The sequence below is a fragment of the Rhinopithecus roxellana genome, chromosome 1 (genome assembly GCF_007565055.1).
Source record: "Rhinopithecus roxellana isolate Shanxi Qingling chromosome 1, ASM756505v1, whole genome shotgun sequence".
NCBI lineage: Eukaryota > Metazoa > Chordata > Mammalia > Primates > Cercopithecidae > Rhinopithecus > Rhinopithecus roxellana.
The window spans coordinates 17,220,302-17,239,052 of NC_044549.1; the positions used below are offsets into that span (position 1 = coordinate 17,220,302).

General features: G+C 33.0%; 1 pseudogene; it reads left to right on the forward strand.

The window, feature by feature from the left end:
- Positions 1-13,517: 13,517 nt before the first annotated feature.
- On the forward strand, positions 13,518-14,300 carry LOC104657501 (annotated as a pseudogene).
- The last annotated feature ends 4,451 nt before the right edge of the window (positions 14,301-18,751 follow it).

Here is an 18,751-nt window from a genome sequence, read left to right on the forward strand (position 1 = left end):
TTCATCTTTCATTGTGTGCCATCTACATTTTGTACTTCACCACACATTATTCTTGTAGCTCTTTGGTTGTTGCAGGTATCTTTCAAGGCTTTTGTATAAGCTGATTCTTCTGTCTGAAACGTACCTCTATCCACAAACTCCCAACTAGTTATCCATGACATAACCTGCATAGCTCAGCTCCAATGTCCCTTTCACAGTGAAGCCTTTCCTGATTGCTCATATTACATTCAGTCTTTCCTTTTTACAGCTCTCATAGCATTGGTATATTTCTTCAGCATCCACCTCATTGCTCTGTAATAACCACTCATACAATATGTGTAAACAAGAATAAATTCCATTTAGTGTCAATGAAATATGAAGGCTCAAAATACAAAGTAAATTTTATATTGTGAGAGACTACCTGCGCAGTCGTTAATGCACAGATTTGTCTGCCCCTAAGTCAAAATTTTCAAAGAAATTTTCAAGGTTTTTAATTAACATGTTCACTGGATTAATATTGTTTAAAATGATTTACTAAAATATCATTCTGAAAAAAAGGAATATTAATAATGTAAGGCTCATTCAGTTAAATGAAATTAATGTTTGGACCTCTCAAAACATTTCATCTTTTAATAATGATTCTAAAGATGATATATTAATAAATTTTATAAATATAAAATAATATTCAGTATTTTAAAAATATCTTCTGTAAGGCAGCTGGATTTCTCCTAATGTTTAGGATACATTTCTTAGAAAACACACATACTGTACTAAGGTTTACATCTGCCTTTTATGGTTTTTTGTGAGTACTGTAATTTTGAAAAATAATGATTCATATATTCTAATGTGTAAAAACCATAAGTCATACTAAATAAAATAATTCATTTCTAAATTATATGAAAAATTTGGGGTTTAATTTTAAACTTTTAATAAATCACTCAGAAAAATTTATTAATTTAAACCAGTTGGGTGAATGAACGCAATTCTAATCAGCTCTTGATATTTCTTATTTTTTTGGTTCTGGCACCATTCTTTCTCTTTTTGGTTATTTTTGCAATATAGGTTTTTTATTCCATTATCAACACAATCAGTTTTTATCAGGTACTTATATTAGGTAATAGGTGAAGTGTTTAAAAAATATTTAATAAAATGTGGGAAATTAATTTTGTTTTTTAAAATATTTTCAGGGTTCCTTATAATTCAATTAAAAGTTTTATTGTATTATGTAACAATACTTGAATATTAAATATATCAAATTTAGCAGTAATGACTAGAAAAAATTTAAATTAATATATATTTAAATATTTTCTTTTACATTTTACTGAAACAATATATTCTGCTTAAAAGTAAAATAGCTATAAAAAATATAATGCTATCAGTATTACAAAGGAAAAATTAGTACTATTTAATAAATTTCTTCTTATTTCTTTCTTAGGAGGAGGATAACTTTTCAATAGCTTAACTGTTTCTCCTAATATTTATTTACATATTTCTAAATTATGTGCTAGAATGATGTCTGGGTATTTCAATTTTATTCATAGACATTATACTAGATTAAAATTTTGCTACTTTACACTATTATTTTACCTACTGCATTCTTCTAATTCTAATGTCAATGACAAATCAATACAATGATTATGTAAAGATTATTCACTGCTAATGTAATTAATGATTGTTTACCTTGTCATGTACAGTCTGGAGTCTCTTGGAGATTATTTTCTCAATTTTACATGCATACGTTTTAAAAATTTTCTTTCAATTTTTCCCATTTTTCCATCAAATCTGTCATTTGTCTATTCTCATTTGAAATTTGTAAATATATGAAATATTCTATGAAGTCCTCCTTCTCTTTTAATTTGCTACTATCTTTCTCCCAGATATTCTCCTATTCTAATATAAAGCAAATGATCTCTAGGTGGTTCAAATACTGTCATACATAAAATTCTCTCCACAGCATTTCTGAGTTTAATACACTATTTAGTTCATCCCATATGTTTCTATTTCTGGTTTTACTACGCTGTTCTATTGGCAAATAACAATGGATAAAAGATGATGATTTAGTACATAGGTCATAAATTCTTGAGTCATATCAGATTTAAACAAATCTTAATGCTCCCCTTCCATGTAATATATAATTTGATTGGGCATAGCATTCAAGATTTAAAAGAATTTTTTTCGGTATTTAAAAAAGAATTTTCCATGCATCCTAATATCAAGTATCACTGTTGATCTTTTCAATATCATTTTGATCTCCCTTTCTTTGTGTTTAACTTAATTTTTTCTTATTAGCTTAATTATCTTTTTCTTTTCTGAAAGTACTGTTAAATTTTGATCATACTGCTTTTGTCTCTATCTTTTTTAAAAAATCTCTCATGGGTTTAAAACACTCACTTGTTCTATACTCTGAAATAATTGTTTAGATTTTTATTTAAATATTTCTCTTTTGTAATATATCAACAGTAATAATTTGCAAAACAAATTATTCTTGTCTTCTGAGTTTCTCATAGCATCATACATCTTTCTGAGAATATCAGGTAGAGAAATTTGAGGTTATTTATATCTTCTAATTTCTCTCGTTTTCCAGTCCTCCCCACCCCCTTTTTTTGCTAGTTTATTTTGGTGACTCTATCAATAGAACCCTGCCCATATCCTCTCCGCATTCATTGTACTCTTCTTCTCCAGTAGTTTCTGGTTGTAAACACCTGGAAGTGTGTTGCTTGTCAACAATCTCTGAACCTGAGTCCTTACTCTACAAATGGGGCAGTTGTAGCTGAAATGCCAGGAAATTAATGCCTCAGCAAACATCCCCAACAATAATTGATGTGACTAAATTATAAATATGTAGCTATTTTGCTCTCAGTTAGGGCAACTCATATTTTTAAACCTCCCAGAAATCCTCAGCAAAAATGAATAAATATTGCTCATAATTAGAACCTGTTCTGTTACCCAACTGTTAAAGTCTTCTTTCCCTTCTTTTTCTTACTCCTCCATTCAAATATCAGAATTTCCTGTGATCTCTTTCCAAATAAACTACTTGTATTCACATCTTTTTCTGAAATTTGCTTCAGGGAGAACCCAAGTTAAGGTTTTATTTATGGTGAGGTTTTTGCTCAAATGTCAGGTGATTGTTGGTAGATAGTTCATATTAAAATTAATCCCACAAAAATTAACAGAAATTTATATGTGTATGAAGACTTACATGAAGAAGAAGTGGTCAGTTGGGGATGATTTTGCCTCTGCCTCCCAGGGACACTTGGCAATATTTGGCAACAATTCGTATTGTTACCATAAGATGGAGAGCTACTGACATTTACTGAGTAGAAGTGAGGGATGCTGCCAAACATCTTATATTGTATAAGTTTGCCCCCCGCCCCCGTACAAAACAAAGACATCCTGTTCAAAAATCAATACTGTTGAGAATCCCTGATTTCAAGTAATATGGCTGGGAGTCAGTAGCATTGCTGTGGTATTTATAATTGTATAGCTTTAAAATTAGTGTATTACTAGGAATGCAGCTAACAAGGGAAGTAAAGGACCTCATCAAGGAAAACTGCAAACCACTGATCAAAGAAATCAGAGAAGACACAACAAATGGGAAAACATTACTTTCTCATGGATAGGAAGAATTGATGTCGTGAAAATGGCCATAGTGTCCAAAGTAACATATGGATTCAATACTATTCCCATTTAATTAAATTGTTTTTGGACATTCTTTACAACATTAGAAAAAAACTATCTTAAAATTCAAATGGAACCGAAAAAGAGCCCAAATGGCCAAGACAATCTTAAGCTGGAGGCATCACCCTACATGGGTGATATACTACAAGGCTACAGTAACGGAAACAGCATGGTACTACAAGGCTATACTACAAGGCTACAGTAACGGAAACAGCATGGTACTACAAGACTACAGTATATACTACAAGGCTACAGTAACGGAAACAGCATGGTACTGGTATAAGAACAGACACATCAATCAAGGGAACAGAATAGAGAACTCAGAAATAAAAGCACATACCTACAACCATCTGATCTTCAACAAACCTGACAAAAACAAGAAATATGGAAAGAACTCCCTGTTTAATTAATGGTACTGGTAGAACAGGCTAGCCATATGCAGAAAATTGGAACTGGGCCCTTTCCTTACATCATATACCAAAATTAACTCAAGATGGCTTAAAGGCTTAAATGTAAAATCAAAACCTATATAAACCCTATAAGAAAATACAGGCAATACCATTTAGGACATAGGTCCAGGCAAATATTTCTGCAAAAAAATGCCAAAAGCAATTGCAACAAAAGCAAAACTTTATATTTGGGATCTAATTAAACTAAAGAGCTTCTGCACAGCAAAAGAAACTGTCATCAGAATGAACAGACAACCTACAGAAGGGGAGAAAATGTTTGCAATCTATTCATCTGACAAAAGTCTAATATCTAGCAACCATATACAACTTAAACAAATTCACAAGAAAAAAGAACAACCTTATTAAACAGTGGGCAAAGGGCATAAACAGACACTCCTCAAAAGAAGAAATACATATGGCCAACAAACATGAAAAAGAGTTCAACATCACTGATCATTAGAGAAATGCAAATCAAAACCACAATGAGATACCATCTCACACCAGTCCGAATGGCTATTAAAATGTCAAGAAACAACCAATGCTGGCAAGGTTGTGGAGAAAAAAGAATACCTTTACACAGTTTTTGGGAGTGTAAATTAAGTCTATCATTGTGGAAGGCAGGGTGGCAATTTTGCAAGGACCTGGAGGCATAAATATCACTTAAACCAGCAATCCCATTACTAGGCATGTACCCGAAGGAATATAAATCATGCTATTATGAAGATACATGCATATGTATGTTTATTGCAGCACTACTCACAACAGCAAAGACATGGAATCAACCTAAATGCCCATCAATGATAGACTGGATAAAGGAAATGTGGTACATATATACCATGGAATAGTATGCAGCCATAAAAAGTAAGGAGATTATATCCTTTGCAGGGACATGGATGGAGCTGGAAGCCATTAACTTCAGCAAACTGAACAGACTAACTTCAGCAAACTAACACAGGAACAGAAAACCAACCACCACATGCTCTCACTTATAAGTGGGAGCTGAATGATGAAACACGTGGACACATGGTGGGGAACAACACACACTGGGGCCTGTCAGTTCAGGGCTTGGGGGAGGGAGAGAACCAGAAGAATAGCTAATGAATTCTGGGTTTAATACCTAGGTGATGGGATGATCTGTGCAGCAAACCACCATGGTGCACGTTGACCTATGTAACAAACCTGATGGCACATGTACCCTTGAACTTCAAATAAAAGATGAAGGAATAAAATGAATAATTAAAATAAAATTATTGTGTTAGAGAAGAAGAAAGGTCTATTATCAAATACCTGAATCTCTTCTTCAGAAGAAATTTTGTTAAATAATTAAGACAAAAGTATATTTGAAATTCATAGAACAAAGAAAATAATTAAAAAACTAAAATGATTAAAACAGAAACAGACATATAATAGCTGACATTAAAGCCAAATTTTATTTTTTTAAGAAGTATCAATAAAATCTATAACTATCTATACTGATTAAGAGAAAAAGAGAGACACCACAAGTTAGCAATATCAATAATAAAATCTGGACAATGACTACACATCCTTTTGATATTAAAAAGATAATAAGTGAATATTATTTTAAAAAACTGGATTCCCCCAAAGGGTTTGACTACTTAAACCAAATAGAAAATATTCTTACAGATGTAACTTAAAAAAATTGACACATGATGAAATATAAAATCTGAGTATCCCAGTTTCTATTCAAGAAATTGAATTTGCTATAAAGCATAGTCACATAGAGAAAACTTCAGGCCCACATGATTTCACTGGTGAATTATAACAAACATTATTTGAATATTGTATTAGTCTATTCTCATGCTGCTAATAAAATATATGTGAGAGTGGATAATTTATAAAGAAAAAAGTTTTAATGGACTCACAGTTCCACGTGACTGGAGAGGCCTCACAGTCATGACTGAAGGTGAATGAGGAGTCATGTCTTACATGGCAGCAGGAAAGAGAATTTGTGCAGGGGAATTCCCATATATAAAACCATCAGATCTTGTGAGAGTTATTCACTACCATGAGAACAGTATGAGGGAAATCACACCTGTGATTCAATTTTCTCCACTTGGCCCCACCCTTGGCATGTGGACATTATTACAATTCAAGGTGATATTTGGGTGAGGATACCACCAAACCATATCAAATATATATCAATAGTAGTACAGAGATTCTTCTGAGGATGTAAAATAAAGAAATACCTCCAAATGCATTATACAAGACTGACATAACTTGAAACCAAACTCTAACAGATATTAAAATAAGAGAAAATTTCAGACCAATACCCCTTATGAATGTAGATGAAAAAATACTTAACACATGTTAGCCAATATATCCAATAAAACATTGTAAAGACAATAAACTATTAATGCAAAGTTAGTTTAAAACTTGAAAATCTGTTCTCATAAGGCACATATTATCAGAATTAAAAGAAAAAAGCGTAAGGCCATTTTAATAAATCTAGAAAAAGAATTTGTTAAGACGCAATCCATACCTATGATACCTCAGACAGTTGCAAATATATAAAGGATTCCTTCAACTGATAAAGACATATATGAAAAATGTATAGCAAACATAATAATTAATAGATACCTCATAAAGGAAACATAAAAGTTGTCAATAAACATTAGAAAATTGTTCAACATTATTTTTTATGAGGCAAATAAAAAATAAACCCACAATGAGAGCTCACATCCATCAGAAAGATAAGAAAAAAAGGCTAACATCACCAAGTATTGGCAACAGTGTGCAGCAATTGGGACTCTCATACATCACTGGTGAGATTATAAAATAGTAAACCATGTTTGGCAAATGTGTGGCCGTTTCTTGTAAAACTTGAAAACTAACTAAAGCAAAACAAATAAACAAAATATTTTATTCCACATCACAGTCATTCCACCTGTAGGCATTTAACCAATATAATTTGAAATATCTATCCTCAAAAAAATTTTTACAAGAATGTTCCTAACATCTTTACTCAATATACAAACAAACCTTGAGACAATTCAGGTGGCCATTAACAGAAACATGGCTAAACAACTGTGAAACATTCTTACATTGGAATACTATCATGAATAGAAAAGAACTATTGAGATATGCAACAAGCAAGATCAATTTGAAAACCTGTTGGGATAAGTGCTCTATTAATAAACTAAAACTGTGAGGTGCTGGCATATGAATAGGCAAGAAGACCACTGGAATAGAATAAACGTCCAAAAGTAGACCCAAGTATATATAGAAATTTATTATATAGTGCATGGTAAGGGTGGCATTTCAAATTACCAAGGCAACAAAGGACATCTTAATAAATAGTTCAGGGACAATTGGTTAACCATCTGGAAAAAGATAAAATTAGACCCATACTTCACTACCATACTCAAGAACTTAACTCCAAATGGATTATAGATCTAAATGTAGAAAAAATTGTAGCCATACAAGTTGTGGAAGAAAACACCTGTTAATTCCTCCTTAATCTCAGTATAAAAACAATACTTTCTAGTTAAATTTCAAAAGTCAGATAAATAAAATATCAATAACTTTACCTAAAAAATGACAGCAAATTTTATGGCTAAAAAACACCATATACTCAAAAGACAACTGCAACACTTGAGAAGAATATTTGCAATATGTACCACAAACAAAGGGCTAATGTTCCTTATAAAGAACTTTTAAAAAAATAGTGACACTAGGCAAAAAATTGAAAATTAAGAGAAAGACACACAGAAAACACATTAAAGGTATGTAACTGGGCTCTTAAACACATGTAAGAATATTAATCCTCACTTATAATTAGAGAAGTGCAAATTAAAACATCATTAAGATAACACTTCTCATCTATCATATTGGTGAAAATGAAAAAGAATGACCTCACATTCGTCTGGCAAGGCTATGACGAACCTGGCACTAGACTGCGTTGCTACTGGCAAGACTAAGCTGGAACCATTCTGGAGGAAAATTTTTCAATACATTCATTCAATTAATTTATTATTCATTTATAAAACCCAATTGTGTTGGTTTTTAATATCTAATATGTCAATTATATTCAGTCAATTTTATGCATTTGGCTGAATGTTTAATGAAGATAATTTTCAAAGATGTTTAAATTTTACTTCCTATTTGATCAAGTTTTTAAAAAGTTGTATTTTTAGCATAAGAAGATTCACCTCTAGGAGATTACAATACGCATGCATATTTATTTCATAAATTCCTTCATTCTTAGGTCAATAATAAACTCCACTTGTGAAAGGATATATCCATTCTTAGTAAATCACCTGGCTTTACATGCATGCTATAAGAACATGTACTTAAAATATTTCTTTAAGTTCTTTAACTTGGTTTTACATCTACTCCCATGAATAAAAACCCCTTTTGTATGTGAGCAGTCACTTGACAACTAAGATTACTTTTATGGGCATTTCATTTTTAACTAAGCCTTACATCTGTTCTACCTACACATTACAATTTCAAAATGATCATAATTCAGAATTTGGCCATAAAAAAGTAAGATTGAGTGATTTAAATGCATCAGTATAATCTTTGCTCAACGCAGCATATATTTATAAGGCTTCCTCAGGTTTAAGGTGTAAATTGTAAAACATATTCTCTTTATTTGTAAATTAGCTTCATAAGAAAAGAGTTTATAATTATACGTATTTATGATCACCCAGACATCAATGTAAGATTAAATTTAAGATCAAATTTATTAAAAGTGAACTACTTAAAAATGCAGAAAAATGAAGCATTTCATAATCTATCTTTCTGTAACATTGTAAGAAAGGAATAATTCACATCTCCAAAGGGAAAAATACAATTGAGATGGCAATGATGCTTTAGCCAATAGGACTTCAGTCTTTGATGGCACTTACACAAGTTGAAGTGTACTAAAATTTAATTTGTAGTGTAATGATTGCTGAGAGATGAATACTTCATTTAAGCTATAGTAATTGACTACAGAATTTTGCTGGTAACCAACTGAATGAATGAGTCGTAAATAAATTCGTATTTTTTTCATGTATAAAGCTATTTCTACAAATTTCTAAAGGTATATATTTCTAAATATTTTCTGCTCCCTAGGAAGAACTTAATCAAATATTATAGCACAAACCACTTAAATAACTTAGAATTTTCTTATTTAGTCTTCACCTATAACAAACATCTGTTCAATGAAAATTTCACTCACATACATACTAGATATTTTTCTCACAAGTATAGTTAGCAAAATACCATTTAATATTTGCAGTTAGTATAACAAACCATGCAGTATATTAAAATCATTAAAATGCATTAAATGTGTTTCACATCTAAGGATAAGCTATGACGTATATGATCAGTTCAACTACATTTTAAATATCAGGTAATCTTACTAAAATAATTATGTTGTGTGTACGTGTATCTATTTTTAATTAATAGCTCTAAAATGTTTAAAAACTTAATTTTTGTGGACGGTTTTATTGATGGGTAGGTGGGTAGATGGATATCCAGACTTAATTTAGTTCATCTTTGCACATGGAAAACAGTCATTTCATGCACATATGACTTTAGAAATATAGGAATAGGAGGATGAATTAAATAGCCATTGCTGAGCTGTAGAAGGAAACGCCAGAACATCTGATATAATTCCCAATTTAAAGTTTCCACCCACTCCAGAATATCCCCAACTAGTGTTTAGGAAGCCTGTTTATGAACCTGCATTGTTAATCCCTATCTTTCTAGCCAGTCAGAGCAGTATTATTGCATAAAATTGAATTTTTTAAAGCACTGATATAGAATTAAAAATCTTAGTCATACAATATGTAAATGCATGCTGAATTGACTGAATATGTTTTATTATAAAGTGGTGAATATATTTAACACTATGGTTATTATTAAGAATCCAAGTAAATATGACAGGTCCAAATAACTACAAAAATAATTGGATACAGTCCACTTACAGTTATAAGCCACTGAATGAATAATTCATTGTGAAAATGGATATTCAAGGTGTCATTTCATAACAATAACAACAATAATAATAATGTGACTCTGGGGAGATATATACTACTATGGGCAGAATTATGTTCCCTCCAAATTCCTAGGCTGCAGCTCTAACCCCCAGTACCTCAGCGTATGATTGCATTTGAAGATAGAGACTTTAGAGAGCTAATTAGTTAAAACGAGGTCATTAGGGAGGGGTCTAATCAAATATGACTGGTGTCTTTATAAGAAGAGTAAACTTGGACACAGATAGAGAAGATGACATGAAGACACAGAAGATGGTTATTTACAAGTGAAGGAGAGAGGCCTCAGAAGAAATCAACATTGCCAACATCTTAATCTTAGATTTTAGCCTCCAGAATTGCGAGAAAATAAATTTATGTTGTTTCAGACACCCAGCCTGTAATACTTTGTTATGGCAACTCTAGAAAACAAATACAGTCGTCCTGGAAATCCTCTCTCAGGAGGTAACATTTTAATAGAAAGCCGCCAAGTTCAATGGCTTTGCGACAGTACAACTAGAGGCCTTTAGAGCCGAATTAATTTGAGCAGAAGAGTAGGAGGAAATTAGATCGAGGATGTAGGCTGAGGACAAATAACATTAGTGCCTACAAGTCACTTTCCCAGGGTCAATGATGAAAGGAATGCACATTTATTATTCATAATTTCCTATCTCTTTTAGCAGAGCACTAATCTGAAAAACAAAATTAACCAACTAAAAACTAACATACCAGAATTTCTAGGCTCTGAAATCTAATTACAACCAGTGCAGTTGAGATTGAAGTCCCAGTCATTGTTGGTTAGAATTTGACCAAGTAGTGAATTTGACACAGTAGTCCCATCTCTAAGCATCTTCTCCAAAACTGAAGACATAACTATTGAAGGATACAAGCACAGTGATATTTGTTATACCACTAGTTACAGGAAAAAAATGTTGAAAAATATTGACTAAAAATAAAACACATTATAATACAAAGTTTACAAGAACATATACAAGCTAACTATCTAACAGAAAGAACACCTACTTAGAAATAATTCGGTTTTTTTCTTTCTCCTCCGAGTATAATTTTTAAATCCTGCTGTATATGATACATTATAAATTGGAATGTGAGCCTTTATAGCTTTCAAACTTTATTTCTACATAATTTTATATACTGATGACCACAACACTGAGAAATAGATATCTCTGTTGTAAAAACAACAAAACACAGTAAGATTGAGAATGGTGAAACAGGTGATTTCAAAACTAGTGAGGAGTTTTTAAAATCACCAGTTCCCAAGTAGGTTGGAAGATGGAAGGAGGAGTTCTCAGATGATCACCACATGAAGAGTTCACTAACCTTTGTTGAGTAAGAAATAAACTGTTGGATGCAAACATGAAGTTTTGGCTTCTCCATTTATAGCATTTTTGCCTTCTCTAGTACGAATAGTACGAAGAGAGTTTTATGGTTTAAAATTTAAAACTACACTTCTGGTCTGTTCCTTTTGAAAGATTGGAACGTTCAAAAGTTACAGATAACATCATAATGTAAAGCATTAAATATCCAGTTCTAAATGAAAAGGAGATTCTATAAAAATTTGAGATATGAAGCAAGAGATACTTAGAGTATAATAGCTGTAACACTCACATTAGAAAAAAAGGAAAGATATAAAGTTCATAAGCTAAGTATTCATTTCATGAACAACATAAAATCCAAGAAAGAAGGGAGAAAATTAAACATAAAAGCAGAAACAGATGAAATGGAAAGCAAAGAAATAATAGATCTTATCAACAAAATCATATGCTACTTCCTTGAGAAGACTAAAAACTTGAATATGGAACATTAGTAAAGAATCTATTCACAAAAATAACACCATGACCACATGATATAGTTTAAGGTTGATATATATTGGAATTTTAAAGAAATGGATAAATTCTCTCATATGTAAAATGTTGATTAAATATTCTAAAAGACAAAAAATTACAGGTATTTTTACATATCTCATTTAATATAATAGTAATAACAGAGAAGGGCATTTGTGATGGTTACTTTCGTAACTTGAGTGGGCCATAGGTTGCCCAGGTATTTAGTCAAACATTATTCTGGGTGTTTCTGTGAGGATGAGTTTTAAATAAAATTAATATTTAAATTGGTAGAATGAATAAATCAGATTATCCAACCTAATATCAGCGGTTCAGTATTGTAAGCAAAGTGGGGCAACTGCTTTTATAAAGATAAACACAAAACCATAAAGAAAACAATAGAATATCAGTGAAATAAATGCATATATGTTTACGTACACACACATATGCACACACACCATGATCAAGTGGAATTATTCCTAGGAATGTAAAGAGATCTAATTAATTTTGATACATGAATACATTAAAAGTGATTTTAGTGGTAGTTAAAATCAAAAATTTCGGTAAAATTTAAAGCTCATGTATGAAACACATACAGAATTATAAGAAAAACTGTTCTATTGAACAAAAGCTACTTATCAAAAAATCTGTAGCAAATATCAGTGTGATAAAATAATTATAAAAATATTATCTAAAAGTAAGAAACAAAACAAAACTACCAGCTAACATGGATTCTATTCAACAGGATATTTACTAGAAGTCCTATGTAGCCCAGTAAAAGTAGAAAAAGGAATAAATCATACAGGAATAGCAAAGGAATTATTTTAAATGTTTTCATAATTTTCTACAATTATTGTCAGTACAGAAAATTCAATAGAATCTAAAGATAAAATAAAGCCAAATAAGCAAAATTAAAATACATAAAATGATATAAAAATCAATACTTTAATATTTAGCAAGACTGTTTTCAAAATAAAAATTTTAAAAACCGAACGCACAGAAACAGCAGCTCAAGTGACATATAGGAATAAGTCAAATTAAATATATTCAAGATCTTTATAGATAAAATAATTTTGAAAAAATAACTAATGCATTTAAAAAATACGTAATAAATAAATGGAATGATAAACCAGATTAATATACAGGAAGAGTCAATATCAAAAAGATAACAATACATTTTGTGATGAGTTTCAAAAACCTGATAAATACAAATTAGCACAGTAAAGAAATGTAAATGGCACAGAGTCCTCTCCTTTATTCACATATTTACTTATTGTGTTAATTATTTTCCTTTCTGGAGAAATGGCATAACCTTTTGAAATGTCTAGGTTAAGGTTTGTATGACAAGAATTCTTTAAGTGTAGAGGATCTCTGAAATTATTCAGAAGTTTTTAAAGCATATTTGATAATAATTGCTTAAAGATAAATGTGTAGTTTTATTTAAGTTGGATTCTGGCAAGGAATGCTCTATTCCAAAGCTTAATATTCACTTAGATAAATGTAGTGAAATTATATGAAATGTATATAATCCACAGCCTGCCCGTCCCACAATTCTCAACCCCAGGATTTCCCTGGCTCACCTGCCTGCTATGGCCAACAAGGAAGCAGCCTTTGACAACACAGTAGAAGAACATGTGATCAAGGAGGAGTACAAAATATGGAAAAATAACATCTCTTTTCCTTATGATTTGGTGATGACACAGGCTCTGGAGTGGCTCGGCCTAACTGCACAGTGGCTTCCAGATGTAACTAGACCAGAAGGGAAAGATTTCAGCATTCATCGACTTGTCCTGGGTACACACACATCAGTTGAACAAAATCACCTTGTGCAGCTTCCTAATGATGATGCTCGGCTTGACCCACCACACTATGACAGCGAGGAAGGAGAATGTGGAGGTTGAGATTCAGTTAGTGGAAAAATTGAAATAGAAATCAACACTAAGCTGAAGAAGTAAACAGGGCCTGATATATTCCCCTTGTATCATCACAACAAAGACTCCATCCAGTGATGTTCTTGTCTTTGACTACACAAAACATCCTTGGAAACCAGACCCTCTGAAGATTGCATCCCAGACTTCATCTCTGTGGACATCAGAAGGAAGGTTGTGGGCTTTTAAGGAACCCAAGTCTCAGTGGGCACTTACTTATTGCTTCAGATGACCACACCATCTGCCTATGGGACATCAGTGCTGTTTCAAAGGAAGAAAAAGTGTTGGATGTAAAGACCATCTTTACAGGACATACAGCAGTATTTGGAGATAGAGATGCTTCCAGTCATCTTTATCATAGTAATATTCCATTTAGATCTTTACCATGGTAAAGATGCTTCCAGGCATCTGTTCCATGAGTCTCTGTTTGGAAGTATTGTTTGAATGAGTATCCCTCTATAATAGATGCAACTAGTCATGCTGTTAGCCCAAACAGTGGGTGTTTTCTAAATATTAATGGGTGGACTTGATTCAGAAAACCCAGTCTTACATTGAAATTTTCTTCAAGAATTTTCTAGTAAAAAAAAACCCCAGGTCTAAAGGAGCTGTAGAAAGGGAAATATTATTTCCGATTATTTTTCTTCTTATGCTATATCCCCAAATTTTTCAGGCTCAAGTTGAAAAGAGTGAGTCAATAACTTGTATTTGTTTTTAAAATTGAATTAATCATTGATAAGAGTGACTATTTTTTTAGAAGTTAGTCCTTGACCACTAGTTTGATGCTATCTCCATTTGGGGTGACCTGTTTCACCAGCCAGCCTGTTACTCTTCATGATTAACTGTGTAAATGCTTAAAATGGAATAAATTGCTTTTTTTTTTTTTTTTAATTATACTTTAAGTTCTAGGGTACATGTGCATAACGTGCAGGTTTGTTACATATGTATACTTGTGCCATGTTGGTGTGCTGCACCCATCAACTCGTCAGCACCCATCAACTCATCATTTACATCAGGTATAACTCCCAATGCAATCTCTCCCCCCTCCCCCCTCCCCGTGATAGGCCTCGGTGTGTGATGTTCCCCTTCCCGAGTCCAGGTGATCTCATTGTTCAGTTCCCACCTATGAGTGAGAACATGCGGTGTTTGGTTTTCTGTTCTTGCGATAGTTTGCTGAGAATGATGGTTTCCAGCTGCATCCATGTCCCTACAAAGGACTCAAACTCATCCTTTTTTATGGCTGCCTAGTATTCCATGGTGTATATGTGCCACATTTTCTTAATCCAGTCTCGCTTTTTCAATTGGTAAAATAAAAACTACATATATATGTGTATATATTTATTTATTTACGTGAGAGAGAGAGAGAGTGTGTGTGTGTGGTGTGTGTATAACTTACTGAATGCATGTCTGGAAGTTAGTGCTGCAGAGGGCCTTCTGTAGTCAAGAAAGTTTCGAATCATTGTGTATACACTTTGAGAATGTCTGAGAAACATCATCAAAGAACTTTGATGCTTCTGACTTTATGCTGTTTCCAAAAGATTTTTTAAAGTCGCACAGCATTGCAATATAATTTAGTGTATTTCTTCCAAAGTTATGACTTCTGAATATTTCAAATTAAATTAGGATGCAAAAAGGTTTTTAAGTCATCTGGCTTATGGTGAGCAAGAAGGAGCTCATTACAGCTCTCCACTTGACACAGCAAATCTTCTGGATCATCAAGCATCCTGCATGAAATACTACAATTATATTAAAATATAATGATTCTCAGTTTCATAAATAAGCTTAGAAAACAAATCCCCAAATCCACAGATACCACAAACACTTTAGAGCCTGACTTTCTTTATCCTGTGCAAATGCTATATCCAAGATATCTTTGGATATTACCAATACCAAAGATGAAATACCTTATTAACTGATGAAAAATTGTCTTTTTATCTCAGAATCCATGGATACAATAATACCACAAAACTTTAGAACCTGAATTTCTTTATCCTGTGCAATTGTTATTTCTAAGATGCCTTTGAAAAGAATACCTTATTATTAACTGATGATAGATTGTCTTTTCAAATAAGCAAAATGGAAGACTGTGAGATATTAATACAAGTTTTTAACTCACCTGAGAAATCTAAGTATTCCTCTTTTCGCAGTTAAAGTTTCACACTATTATTTGAACTAAAAGTTCAAGTATTTCACTTTTCTTGTGAATGCATAGCTTCTTGTTTTACATTAGAGCAAAAATTTTAATGTTCTATTGTAAATAGTGATTTCTGTTCAGGGAGTATGTGTCTTAGATACAGGATAGAGCACAGGAGGGACCAGGAGGAATTGTTTAACTACTTTTGTATTCATTCAAAATATTAATAGAATTCTTCTGTGTTCTTGTCACTCTGATTGCTACAGTGGTTTTAGGAAGGTATGGAAAAGAGAGTAGGATTTACCTAAATGAGTTTCTTAGTATCACTCACATAGAGCTGGGTACCATCATTAAAAAGCAAATTCTGAATTTTTAATAATTTCGTTCTTTACTATGATCTTCATTATGTAGCAGAGTATGAGTTTACACAGCTCATGTCATATTAAATGTCTCTAAAAATCATTTTTTAATCATTTTCTCTTCCCAGTGTTTCCAATATAGCAACTATTAAAATTGCTGTCTCTCTTCTACTAGTATAGTTCATGCATTGTGACATTGCTATAAATCCAGGCTTTCCTTCCTCCTGACTCTTAGCGTATACATCAAAACCTGACAAATACTTCCTGTCATGTATAGCTCTCTAGCAACATGGATTTCCTTCACCTCTACTGGTTTTCTTAGACATCTCTGCCACCGTAATTTCTACATTGTGTACAATATCTAGAAAATAAAATTCTCCATTTAATAAAAATTCATTTAGTGATGATTGATGGGGCAGTTAGTACATGGGATGTTGATAGTTCTATGCAGCAAACATGAGCTCCAGTGGCCTCCCATGTATATGTCTGGCCTCTGCTCCCTTACTGGTAGTAGAAAAACCAACCACACAATTCTATGTGCTCTGAAGTGAAAAAGAAACCACAGTGCTATAATGTACTGCTCCCTCTCTGGCTTCCATTTCCCCACTAGCAAGATGGAAGGCAGCGTCCCGGGATTCCATTTGCTTTCAGTAAAACTGCTATTACCTGACTCCATTCCTATAGCAGCAATGGTAAACAGGGGTATGAGAGGCCTACTTTTACCTGGCAGCCTCTTTCCTTTCCTTCTACCCACAACCACTACTACAGCCTCATATCCACCACTCACCTTGTGTTCATGGGAATCTTTCTCATTATGCTCATTAGCATAATCAGTGACTCCTAAGGAACCTGGTCCATACAGTTCTGACTCCCAACCCCACCTCTCCCAAACTTCCCTTTCCTGTCATTCTTCCTTCTGCAACTGCAATCCTTCATCACCCAGAATCACCTCCATTCTCAACTGCTTTGATAACCCTCCCTCTTACTTTCAGCCAAGAACTGGCTCTGTCTTATGAATCCCTGGGAAACTATCAAGTTAAATTATCTTGAAAGAAGAGTCATACCTGTACCTCATTATGATATCAAAATCATTCTCACTGCCTCCTCCTCAAAACTTAAAATTCTTTTTTCTTACTATTATACTTTAAGTTTTCCCGTACATGTGCAGAACATGCAGTTTTGTTACATAGGTATACATGTGCCATGGTGGTTTGCTGCACCCATCAACCTGTCACCTACATTAGGTATTTCTCCTAATGTAATCCCTCCCCTAGCCCCCCACCCCCCAACAGACCTCAGTGTGTGATATTCCCCTCCGTATGTCCATGAGTTCTCATTGTTCAACTCCCACTTATGAGTGAGAACATGCGATGTTTGGTTTTCTATTCTTGTGATAGTTTGCTGAGAATGATGGTTTCCAGCTTCATCCCTGTTCCTGCAAAGGACATTAACTCATCCTTTTTTATGGCTGCATAGTATTCCACGGTATATATGTGCCACATTTTCTTTATCCAGTCTATTATTGATGACATTTGTGTTGGTTCCAAGTCTTTGCTATTGTGAATAGTGCCACAATAAACATACATGTGCAGGTGTCTTTATAGTAGAAAGATTTATAATCCTTTGAGTATATACCCAGTAATGGGATTGTTGGGTCAAATGGTATTTCTAGTTCTAGATCCTTGAAGAATCACCACACTGTCTTCTACAAATGTTGAACTAATTTACACCCCCACCAACAGTGTAAAAATGTTCCTATTTCTCCACATCCTCTCCAGCATCTGTTGTTTCCTGACTTCTTAATGATCGCCATTTTAACTGGTGTGAGATGGTATCTCATTGTGGTTTTGATTTGCATTTCTCTAATGCAAAAATCTAAAAGTGATGATAAGCATTTTTTCATATGTCTGTTGGCTGCATAAATGTCTTCTTTTGAGAAGTGTCTGTTCATGTACTTTGCCCATTTATGATGGAGTTGTTTTTTTCTTGTAAATTTGTTTAAGTTCTTTGTAGATTCTGGATATTAGCCCTTTGTCAGATAGATTGCAAAAATTTTCTCCCATTCTCTATGTTACCTGTTCACTCTGATGATACATTCTTTTGCTGTGCAGAAGCTCTTTAGTTTAATTAGATCCCATTTGTCAATTTTTGCTTTTGTTGCTATTGCTTTTGGTGTTTTAGACATGATGTCTTTTCCCATGCCTATGTCCTGAATGGTATTTCCCAAGTTTTCTTCTAGGATTTTTATGATCCTAGGTCTTGTGTTTAAGTCTTTGATCTATCTTGAGTTGATTTTTGTATAAGGTGTAAGGAAGGGGTTCAGTTTCAGTTTTCTGCATATGGCTAGCCAGTTTTCCCAACAACATTTGTTAAATAGGGAATCTTTTCCCCATTGTTTATGTCAG